This window comes from Ostrinia nubilalis, chromosome 29, assembly GCF_963855985.1.
Source record: "Ostrinia nubilalis chromosome 29, ilOstNubi1.1, whole genome shotgun sequence".
Lineage (NCBI taxonomy): Eukaryota > Metazoa > Arthropoda > Insecta > Lepidoptera > Crambidae > Ostrinia > Ostrinia nubilalis.
The window spans coordinates 265,135-277,965 of record NC_087116.1 but is presented as its reverse complement, the minus strand read 5'-3'; the positions used below and the strand labels follow the sequence as shown (position 1 = coordinate 277,965).

General features: G+C 34.6%; 2 long non-coding RNA genes across 3 annotated transcripts in view; both read right to left on the bottom strand.

Annotated features, from left to right (window-relative positions):
- Positions 1–6,045, bottom strand: part of LOC135085712 (uncharacterized) — a 106,089-nt gene extending 100,044 nt beyond the window's left edge. The window contains exon 1 of the long non-coding RNA XR_010260195.1: positions 5,583–6,045. This is a non-coding gene — a long non-coding RNA (uncharacterized LOC135085712). The remainder of the gene's footprint in view (positions 1–5,582) is intronic.
- The window catches only part of LOC135085706 (uncharacterized), a 463,562-nt gene that overhangs the window by 284,307 nt on the left and 166,424 nt on the right, over positions 1–12,831 (bottom strand). The gene's annotated exons all lie outside the window — the stretch shown is intronic.

Here is a 12,831-nt window from a genome sequence, read left to right as displayed (position 1 = left end):
CACTAATGAGGAGTCCTTTTTCAGGGCACTTCTGTATGTCCCATATTGCTTGCCCTAACAACACTTCGGGACAACACAGCTTTACCGCCAATAACCCAACCAGTGAAGGTCAAGTTCTCCCAGGGGAAAGTTGATGGTGAAAACGGGCATTAATGCTAAAAGCATTCTTCACCAGCAGACCTGTATGCACAGAGGTGTGAGTGCGGTTCTCAGTTCTTTCACAACCCTAATGCTATAAAAAAAATATTAACTGTCAGCCATAGGTGTCAAACGCCGCTCTGATGTCATAACTGATTTTTTCCTCCACTATAGTATTTTTCACGTAAGATGATCCGTATGAAGTTTCGAGTTTGAAAGTTATAGAGATGTCACATAACTAACCCATAGCATTTATCTATCGATTTTTTCCTAAGAGTTAGTAAAACCTATTTTTAGAGAAATATTTTGTACAGGTGTCATTTAACAAAAAGCATGTTTTTTTAATGAAACATATTTTTGTAACAATTTTTTATTGATAATATTCAAATTCCATGGACTTCGTGTTCAAAAAAACGATTCCTAAAAAGTACTGGTTCTATTTCTTGAAATTAAAAACTATTAATTTATTTTCAATGCGTTTATTAAAGTCAACAATCGAAAAATATAGTTGATTTTTGTGATGTTTTTAATAACTAAGTATTCACTGCAATCGATTAATGAATCTATTTTGTAATCGATTTTGTTATTCAACAAATACCCCAGCACTAAATCTATTCCGTTTCACACATTGCGTACATTAAATAAAAAATATTTTTACATCGTATTTAATTAAAATATAATCAATAGACTCAGATTTTACTATATATTTCAAGACAAGTAGTTAATTCTTTTTTATTATATTGCTAATAAAATACAAATATTTTTTCAAAAATATTCTGCATATGTAGTATGCGTAATATGGATAACCTTGAAGTGTCATACGGATCATCTTAGGTGAAAAAGACTATAGGAGAAATAAGAGGAGTAATACCAGCACCAGCTGATATGTTGTCCCGAAGTGGTGCTTGGACAAGGTATATTGGGACGTTTATGTGCCCTAAAAAGGGCGATCATGGGCCGAAAGACATGACATAGCGTGGGCAGGCCTCACTAGGTAGGTAGACCGACGATCTGGTGAAGGTCGCGGGAAGAACCTGGATGCGGGCAGCGCTGGACCGGTCGTTAAGGAAATCCTTGGGGGAGGCCTTTGTCCAGCAGTGGACGTCATTTGACTGAAACGAACGAACAAACTAATAAAGGATTTGAAGTAGAATATCAATTACCACATAGCACCTATTGAAGAATAGACACAGGAACCAGAGTTCTCTCAAACTAGTGACCACGTAACTATGAGTATTTTTTACACTGGAATAATAATTCTAAATTCGTTGCCACGAATGCGGACGTGGGCAAAAACGCTGGCGGATCTTTGGTGATTATAAAAAGTGTCAAGAGTGAAATTAATTTACATTCCAGGGTTCTGCATGTATCTATTACTTGATGTAACATTAAACTGATTTAAAATTTTGACTACGACTCAGTTTCTTCCGCCACTTTTTCTCCACAAAGCACTAAAAGGATCTAAAAGAATTTTAATTTGACTGTTATTTTATTATTATTTATTGTTATAACTGGCTGATTTTGTTGCGGTACTTCTTCTCAGCAATATGGCAAATATTCTGTCTCTAATATTCAAATGAATCTGAGTCATAGATTCTCTCTAGTGATTGGTCTAACTAAATATTGAAATTCTACCAATCAAGTCTCAATCTTTGCTAGAACCTCAATCGAGTTTTGAGGTTCATCCTTTAACTAACCTGAGAGACTTGTAGAGGTTCCTTTACGGTTCGATCATTTGTTCGTTTCAGCCAAATGACGTCCACTGCTGGACAAAGGCCTCCCCCAAGGAATTCCATAGCGACAGGTCCTTCGCGGCCGGATCCAGGCTCTTCCACGACCTTCACCAGATCGTCGCAAGACAAAAGTCTTTACCAGTGTGTGTTGCCAGTGATGGTTAATAGATCTGAGACGTGGTGGCTTACCATGGGCCTCATAAGAAGGCTCAAGGTCACCCAAAGGCCGATGGAGCAGGCTATGCTCGAAGTCATCATCATCATCATCATCATCAACAGCCCTTTACAGTCCACTGCTGGACTATGAGCCTCCTCCACTAAAGTGGAGGGTTTTGCCATAATCCCCACGCTTGGCAGGCGGGTTGGCGGCTGCTGCCCGTTCTCTGTTTGATGTGTAGGCCCTAAGTCGCCTCTTATAAGGTCACTTGTTTAAATTAGTTAATCATCTCCCTCACAATACTGAATGGACCAAGAACAGAATCAGGAGGATAGCTCAGACTAGACTTTCTGGGAGCTTTCTGGTATTCCTTGGGGAAGGTTTTCTATCCAGAAGTGGACAATAGTGACAGAAAGAGCTTTCTGGGATTCCTTGGGGAAGGCTTTCCATCCAGCAGTGGACTGCCATTGGTCGAAATGAGGATGATGAAATATTCTGATGATTAATTTAAATAATTGATCATTTTGAATTTGACTTTGACTGAAACTATTTGACTATACATACTTTCTAAAAGCTACTAATTTCTTTATAATTAGTAACACTATTGTTTATTTAAATCTGTCTTTGCACTTGACATAATAGTGAATCATCTGAAAGAAATGTGAAATATTTAGTAGGTATGATTTGATACTCTTTGACTCTCTCTCTCTCTTTCAAAAAATCTTAAATTTTTATGGAGCTTTAAAAGAGTTGGTTAAAAAAAACCAATGGGCAACATACCTTTTTGATTTAGGGTTCCGTACAATTTTGAAGAAATATAAAATCCTTACATCTATGTCTGTCAGACTCTGCTAAAATATTTCTAACTTTATATTGGTCATAACTTTTGAACCAAGCAAAGACATTAATATTTATTTAAGTGAATAGCATTTTTTAGGGCAAAAGCTCTATGTGTGATATCAAATTCACTGAAAGAGCTTTCATTAAAGCTGTAACAAAAAATATTTTATTTTGAAATTGCATAATTTTTATTAACCATTGCGTTTCAGTGCTATGCTAGGTTAAAAATTTTATTTTCGAATAATTTGATTTAGCAGAATTGAAGTAAATTAAATAACATAATCCTTTTATTATTTTCGACAATTCAGTATCCATTTTGAACCACATTTATTGCAAAACTAACAATTATATACGACAGGACGAACTTAATGCTGTGGTTATGTCTATAAGTCGACCTTTGGGAAATGCAGCAGAAATGCATAGTTGGCAGAGCGTAAAGTAATATTTAAAATAATTTAATTAATACAATATTATAAAGAAGTTTAAATAAAACAAAGTATAAGCTAATGTAGAGTGATGTATCTAACTAGAAATGCAATATGATATTAAATACACATACATTTGGTTTTTCTAAAAAATTCAGTGACTGCATACGATAGTGCATTGTGCATTCCTATAATCAAACTCGATTCTGAATATAGCCTAATAGGTGTACAATAAAAAAAAGCTACAAATGAAAATAATACATTTGTAACCTTTAAAAAAATCTAAAAACTTTAAAAATAATAAAACCGTAATAAAAGTATTTTATTATTAACACTTTTATGTACGTGCATTATCATAATGACATAAGTACATAACTATGTGCATAATCATATTATATGCTCTACATAATGTCAAATTCGTGGTTGCATCAAAATATAATGCATTCTGTAGTTATCGTTTTTGTGGGAGCAGTTAGCTAGAGAACTTTGGCTTAATTGTTTTTTTTTATTGTGTATCTCATGTTGATAGCTCAATAAAATAAATAAATAATATTTGTGGCACAAAATAATATCATAGGATAGTAACAGACATGATTATTACAAGGAAATTATGCTAATAATAGGTAGTTACTTAATAATTCAAAGCACATCCACATTATTATTAATTTTGATATGCTACATTAGGTACGTAGTTTTACAAATAGTAAATAATGCACGTCTACTAAAACTTAAATATGACGTATTATTTAAAATAAAAATAAATGTTGTATAATTATTGTCATTTCCAATTATTTTAAAGGTTATTATTTCGTTTCATAACTACCTATTATTATAAAATGCCCATGTAATAGTTATTTTAATATGGGTTTTATTCTTATGGTTATTTTTAACCGACTTCATTTACATTTAAATTCCTAAAGGATCATAGAGTGTACTAAATCATATGAATTTGTGATAGACGTAATTTTTTTCATTTAACTATTTGTCTATTTGTAAGTTTTTGATTAAAAATATACTATTGTACATTATGTAACCATGATTATTTACATACTTATTTATATTTTAACATATAGGTCTATAGAGGTATCTAAAGACTTTTATAAATAGGATGTGCTGTATGTATAAAATTACATTGTGATTATATTTATTTATTATATTTTAACTTTTTAAAAATCAGTGCAAAAGGGATTGGGAATTTTTTGGATTAAATAATATTATGTACTTTATTTTGGCTATATTATATCCTATGGTTTAAAATATGATGATGATACATGAATGAACTTATTTATTTTAATATTTTAGTCATAGATATAATTATTATATATTCTACCATCTTAAAATATGCTCGTGTTTGAAAATGCATAACGTAGAGTCCCTTTAAAGTCCAATATTTATCTGATATAATAATAGTTATGTTATTATTTCTAATTAATTATATTTTTAAAATCAATTTTAATAAAATGAAGGACGAACTTTGTATTTTGCTATAGCTAATATAGTTTTGAAGCATGGGTATGATATTAAATGGGTTTTAAATTATATTTATAGAGTCTTTTAGGTACGTAAATTGTTGCCTAAATATTTAGGTTAGCTAATATTTTAAAAGTTGTACATAAACTTAGTACATAAGCACTTGATTTTTTGATATTTTTAGGCCAAATTTTCGTATTGTATTTCAGTACCTTTTAAGATAATCTAAAGAGTTTGTTTTGATTGATTTACACGCCTTATACTATCAGTTGATAGATTTATATGTTTTAATATCAAAATGTACTACTTTTAAGTAGAAATATTTGACAATTATTAACCTGGAAGGCTGTTTTTAGGAAGAGTAGGAAGAAACTAATTGGACCTACAGAGTTATATGTAGTAAGATATAGAATGCTTACCCGGCTATAAAACTGTATTTATATCAATTATTTTTAAGAAAAATGCCTTATTTATAAAAAATAAAAGCATAATCAGCGAGGAATGAAGATAATTCTAGCGCATGCTTTCTTGGTAGAGTCGCAATAGCGTGGCACATTTTGACGACGTTTTTTCGACAAAAAAACGATATAAAACGTTACAATTTTATATAAATTACATGCATTACACTTTAAATTGATTAAGAAACCTATTTTATAACAGTATTAAGGTGGTTTAAGCTTTATAAATCCAAATAATCGTCTCTACGCTGTACGTGGCATGGCGCGAACGCCGTGAGCTTGAGATCGTCTAAAATGCTCGAAAAAACACATTTTATGATAAGAACTCATTATGTTTATATAAAATAAGGTATGTACTTACATTTCCACGTGTTTTATCCAAAGCAGCCCGAACTGGTAACAATCCATGTGCACAAACGCGAATCTTGAATCGCACACGCACAGTCACTTCACAAATTGCCAAAAAAATCCTTATCCCCAACCGAATTTCATTTTGAAACTTACACAGTCCGAAACTAGACAGTCTTCCGGTTGTTTTGGTGTATTTTTCTAAATAGGCCTATAAGAATCTTATTTGACACGACGTGCTTGTATATGTGCGAAAATTTTGCGCGGCAACACGGTCGCGTCGCGTAGGCATAATGCTCACGCGCTGTGCTCGGATCTCGTGGCTTGATAGCGGTGATAAGGGTCTGCCCAATGGGTGAAGTGTGACGTAGAGCACTGGGAACGCGGTTTTTTGGGGGTGATGCCAGGGTAGCCTGGGTACGAGGGATGGCAGGAGCGTGCGGTTGGAGCGAGTGTTAAACCGAAATGGCGTCGCGTTCCGCCGCACGGCTGTCTCGACTCGACTGCTGCCTAAACTCCCAGCCGTAGGTATAGTTTTTTTACCTATCACCCAAATTTGAGGGCCCACCACTGCTATGGTGGCGATCGAGAAGTTGCTTGCGATTTTTTTTGGTTATGGTAAATGTAGAGTCGGTTTTTTTCTGATGGTGTGGTGGTATTAATTGGAAAAATAATGTTGGTCTTATTAGAAAAAATGAATTAGAAAATAAATCAATGAAAAAGAAAAAACCGAAAATAATCGTCAAAGGTTAATTTAACTCTATAAAAACAGCAATAGTATTCAAAACCTACTTTAAAAATTGCTAATTTTTCCATACCAATGGTGTGTAGGTAAATTGGAATAATTTTAGTAATTAAAGGTAAATAAGAAAACCTAGTTTAGTAAGTCCGACTTCATGAATGATTTAGTAAAATCATAGTTCTTATAGGCATTACAAATCCTACGTACTTTAATCTTGTTATAAGAAATACCTACTTATATTTCTTTTCATATGACTTACAAATAATTTTACCAAAAATTCAATAAGATATTTTAGTGGTGGTTAATATTATTAAATTGTAATTTCACACACAGGGTACAGTATTAAAAAAACTTATTAGAGTTGGATATTTTATAAATTTTTTCTAGTCAGTTACAAAATTCAGCCACAAATCTACTTTAAAATAAGTAAATCTGCTCTCTCTAGCTTACTGAGTTTGTGAAATTATTTTGAAAGATTTTACCCTGTGTGTTTAGAGGGGAAATAGATTTAATTAATTCCTAGTCATTAAATAGTGATCGAATAAGATGTGTGAAATAAAATTTACACCATGTTTTTTCATTCAGTAAATCTATTTCATAGTATTTTTTTGTAGAGTCGTCGTTTTTCAGTACTTTAATTGTATGTTTTATCAAATCAAAAAATCAAATCAAATCAAATAATTTATTGTGCATAAATTTGGGTACATTACATTTGCAGTAGTTATTTATGTAGGTATACAGGGTGTTAGGTAAATGGGTATATGAGCCGACACTAGCCCATGTTAACATGGGCATATAAATGGTATGTTGAAGTCAGAAAATTGATATCTTCATTTTAATTATTTAAATTTTCATACAAATCTGATTTTATAAAATTTATTTTGTATGACAATTTAAAAAAATTAAATCATGATATCAAATTTCTGACTTCACCATACCATTTATATGCCCATGTTAACATGGGCTAGTGTCGGCTCATATACCCATTTACCTAACACCCTGTATTGTAATGTATTACTAACTGTATGTTTTATCATCATCATCATCATCTCAGCCATAGGACGTCCACTGCTGAACATAGGCCTCCCCTAATGCTTTCCATGTTGCCCGGTTGGTAGAGGCCTGCGTCCAGCGCTTTTCTGCTACCTTTATGATGTCGTCGGTCCACCTTGTGGGTATGTTTTATAAATAAAATAAAACATTCTTGTGGTCACATTCCTCAAGAATTGTTCGTCGCATAATTTTAATAGTTTATGTGTATGTAATAATAGGTATTTAAAAAAATGACCTTATACGTTCGTTTTCAGTAAGTCGATCCTAAAAATTCTTTAGCAATAAGTATACAACAATTACTAGATATATAGATATACATATACATGTGTAAATAATCCCATTCCCATTATATAAAATTTATATAAATTAAAACAAAAACTGTCTTTTGACAATTTTACATAAACATCGAATACCTAAAATAGGTTACAATTTAAACAATAAATCTGATGTACCTAGTTTTGATTACTGTAAAAAATACTTACATTTCTATTCACTTAATTACCTGTCTTATCAAATCTTCTGGACTGGACTGGACTTACCTGCAATTTTAGAGAGAGAAAATACAATATAATGCAATGCAATTGCATCAGAGAGTTGCACTACCTATTATGTACCTACTTATGTGTTAATAATACGTACAATATATTTAATTATCAACTATTACTTATTTCCTAGTTACCAATAAAGGTTTATCATCATCATCATCACTTCAGACACAAGACGTCCACTGCTGAACATAGGCCTCCCCCAATGACTTCCACGCTGACCGGTGATTAGCGGCCTGCATCCAGCGCCTTCCTGGTACCTTTATAAGGTCGTTGGTCAATAAAGTTCATACAATCCATTTTAACCGCCTCTGTGGTCTAGTGGTAGGACCACCTGCTTCAGACGCAGAGGTCCCGGGTTCGATTCCCAGTGGGGGCAGATTTTTCTGTCCGGTTTGGTTGGTGGTAGGGCTTGTTCTAAGTCCGCCTGGCTAGCTACCACCATCTCACCTAAGTCTGTCGCCATAACCACAATGTTAACATCATTGTAGTGTTCCGGCAGTTAGAGGTAAGATAGCCAGTTCCTCCGTGGTTGAGGATTCCGGGTGGAGCTCGCTTCCACCTTGCCTGATCATCACTTACCATCAGGTGTGATACAGTCCAAGAGCTTCCTCGTTGTGGATAAAAAAAAATTGCCTCTGGTAAATTAAAGGGTCGTGCTCGTGCAGTGGAGACTGAATGACCTGATGATGATGAAATAATCACGTCAGCAATTTAACCGAGCTCTATGTCACTGGGGCCCAAAACTAAACAAGCACCAACTTGTTCGCGGTAGAGTCAAGTTGAGACTTGTTTTTGAATTGGCACAAATTGGCGGTACAAAAAGGTGACAGACCTTAGATTGGCCAAGTATGAAATATGCAAATTAATTTTCTAAATATTTATCTTAATTCTTGCTTTCCACGTTAATGACAGTTTAGCTTTCCCCCGAGACAAACTTGACCTTCACTGGTTGGGTTTTATTGGCGGTAAAGCTGTAGATCCTGGCTACACAGGAGTTGAAGCGGTGGGAACGTGAGGTGGGAATAGTACCGTTTCCACATTTATCCCAATTTCTAAAGTATGTTGTTAATAATCTGAAGGGTCCATAACAATTCATGGTAACCCGTGGGTCAGATCTTCCACTAGGTGGACCAACGATCTGGTGAAGGTCGCGGAAAGCATCTGGATGCGGGCAGGACAAGTCTTTGTGGAAATCTTCGGAGGAGGCCTTTTTCCAGCAGTGGATGTCAAATGGCTGGCGCGAACGAAACCGTGTGCTTTGTATAGTGTACATAATTAAACTCTACGTATCTAAATACACCACCTCTAATATTTCTGTGAGTGAATGTGAAAGTAGGCACCTACTCGTACTCACATCTCTCAGTTTGTTCCACGTTTCCACAAAAGTCACTGGAACCATTATGATGATCGATACAGAGAAATCACACCTTGGACCTGGGAAGAGAAATATATTTTATGGAAAAACTTGAAAGGGATCAAAATTAGGGACATTTTTAGATTTTTAATTGAAACTAGGCTAATTGTAACACAAATTAATAACAATGCTATCTGTATTACAATTAGGTACCTACTTACATGTAAATCTGTATATTTTCCAAAATATATAAATATCTAAATTCATACCTCATGCCTAGCAGCTTAGGTACAAAAAAATAATAGTTAATAATGATATTTAAAATAGGTAGAATTGAAATTATAATTTAATAAATTGTCAGAATGGAATTGTAAATTGTAGTGTAGGAAGGCCTCCCACTAATGGACAGACGATCTGGTGAAGGTCGCGGGAAGCACCTGGATGCGAAATCCTTGGGGGATGCCTTTGTCCAGCGGTGAACGTCATTTTCAAATCAAAATTTTATTCAGTACTAGCTTTCCGCCCGCGGCTTCGCCCGCGTGGAATTTTGTCTGTCACAGAAAAACTTTATCGCGCGCGTCCCTGTTTCAAAAACCGGGATAAAAACTATCCTATGTTCTTTCCCGGGACTCAAACTATCTCTATGCCAAATTTCATCAAAATCGGTTGCGAGGTTTAAGCGGGAAAGCGTAACAGACAGACAGACAGACAGAGTTACTTTCGCATTTATAATATTAGTTGGGATAAAGCCCTTTTCAGGGCACTACACGTCCCAAATATAGTTTGACCTACCACCACTTTGGGATAATATGAACTGGTGCTGAGAAGAAGTGGCGGAAGAGACTCAGTCACCTTTGGACATCATTATCGTCATCATTTAGTCTCCATTGCAGGAGCACGACCCTCTCTAATTTACCAGAGGCAAGAGGATTTGTCCTACACTCCCCACGCTGGCCAGACGGGTTTGGGACCTTTAGGAACGGACGAAATTGTCAGAGCATAGGTAATAATATTTTGCCAGACAGTGGTTACAATAGCAATGTCTTGTTACTATGGCTGGCTGAGGCTGCTTCGTCTGGGACTAGAGACACCATTAGATACGGGGAAAGTCCTGACTGAAAACCGGATATTCTTACAAAAGTTTTCTTCTTACTATAACGTAGTGTTAATGTTTTAATTTCGATCTAGTTTAACAGAGTCCTGATACTAGGACTCCGTTAAACCGTTTTCAATCTATTATGTATTTTTTTTTACCGAAATCCCACCATCGATAGTAAATATAAATGAAATCCTATAAGATAGAGTTGTAGATCTCTGTTTTGGGAGCGATAATATTTGGGATATTATTTTTAGACCTACCTACATTGCAAACGTTCTTACGTTCTTACGTCTGCAATCTTGCAATTTCAGTCTAACATAGTAGATCATGGCAAGCCAATGTCATGTAAGGGTTCGGAATAGATCTAGCCCTACTCAATAACATTTATAGCAGTACTCTAAAGTCTAAAACAGTTAGAGTTTTAAATAAATTAAAAAGCCGGATAGAAAGTCCGGATCAGGACCCGGACCACCGGACGAATGGTCACCCTATCTGAGACTAACGTAGTCTTTAATCGTGACCCATCGATATTACTTACACTAAACAACTACTTTCTATTTATTATTCTGGATAAAATAGGTAATAATCTTTTTCTTTTCGTATTAGATAATCGTCACTAGTCCACCTTGAGTTTGTACAAGTAACATAGACCGAGGCTGGGAAAATCCATTTTTATCTACCTAGATTCTGCAAAATCTAAGAAATAGATAAATAGAAATTTAATTTTTAGATGCATGTTACATGCAGCATCTATCAAATAAGGCTGTATGTTTCTATAATAAAGAGAAATAAATAAATAAAAGTATTTTTACAGAATATTGCTGCTTTACAGTAAAAGCATTAACAAAACTAGATTTCTGGGGACTTTTCAATACGCAAAAATGTTTTTTTTATTTTGGTAGAGTTACAAATGCAGTTAATAAAAGCAAATCTGTACAGTTTGTCCCAAAAACTCTTATAATACAGGAATTTAATTCGATAAGAAATATTATTATTATTATTATTTTATTTAAAGTCAAGCGAAGTCACTGGCAAAACCTACAATAGTTATGGGTTGTTAACATCTCCCATTTACCTACTGCTGTGATTGGTTGAGAACTATGCTTTCACTGTAATAAGTATAGCTTACAATTTTATTGCGTACACACTGGTAGAGTACGGTAGTAGACTTGAAACGTGTGGAAAAATCGTGGCAATATATTTATCACCATTTTGGTAACCACAAGGTGGATCGACGACCTTATAAAGGTTGCAAGAAGGCGCTGGATGCAGGCCACTACCAACCGGGCGATGTGGAAATCATTAGGGGAGGCCTATGTTTAGCAGTGAACGTCCTGTGGCTGAAATTATGATGATGAAAGAGGTGAATGTGAAAAAATGTGAGATGAAAATAATTGGTGTGGGGCATTTAAAGTTGAATATTGGACACATAGTTTTAATTTGGTTAGATTTATTGCAGGCTTGATCTTCTTCTTTTCGTGTCGACAACAAACCTACACAGTGTCAGCCCAAAACTCCGCCACAAGAGTGGCGTTGTCAGTAGCACTCATCAAATCCTCCTGAGTGCAGTTGCTTGGGCACTCAGGGCATGACATCAGGTGCTTCATCGACTGGGGAACAAAACCGCACCTGCATGTTTAAGCCATCCAAGAATCCCCACCTGACCAGATTGATTATCAGTAGAGAAATGGATATGGGGCTCATATAGTGACCACTAGGTATACAGTAATGTAACGTTTTGTTTTGCAAACCAAACAATGATGGAAGATTTTGTTGTAAAATACATTGCAAGTTACCTACTTCAGTAATTTGCTACAAAACTATCTCAAAAATGTAGTAGTTAAAGTATAAGTGGTGGTTTTCTTTAGGTACCTACCGTTCTTGGTATATTGAAAGCAATTTTATCTATTACCTACCTACTTGTAGGGAAAATTATCCCAAAACTTATGTCTGCTACCAAATCTCAAAAAGGTAAATATCTTGGCTGCACAAAATAAATGTAGAGCTTTAGATACAACTTAAAATTATTAAAAGAAGAAATGACAGAAGGTACTAAGGTACTGCAAACTTGAAATTAAAGTTACTTATTAATAAATTGCTTAAAAGTCCCTTTTTCTTATTTCTCTATGTTGGTATAGCGCTGGAAAATTCGTTTTCATACTCTACCTACGCTTAGCGACATCTATTGGGGAATAGACATACTATAATAAGCAGCACACTGACATCTAGCGGCGAGTAGCGAGATTACTTATGTAACCACAGAGTAATATTACAAATCTAATTTAAAGTAATTTATTGTTTTTCACTTTATGATAACAATTATGACAAAAACGTGTGATAAACACAAATAATTCCAGTATTCTTCGTCAAATAAATATAATTTCCAGTCATGAATAAATAACAGCTGACCGATGACATCTGTCTGAAAAGGTTCGCCATGTTTTTTTCTTACAGCAACATCGCGTA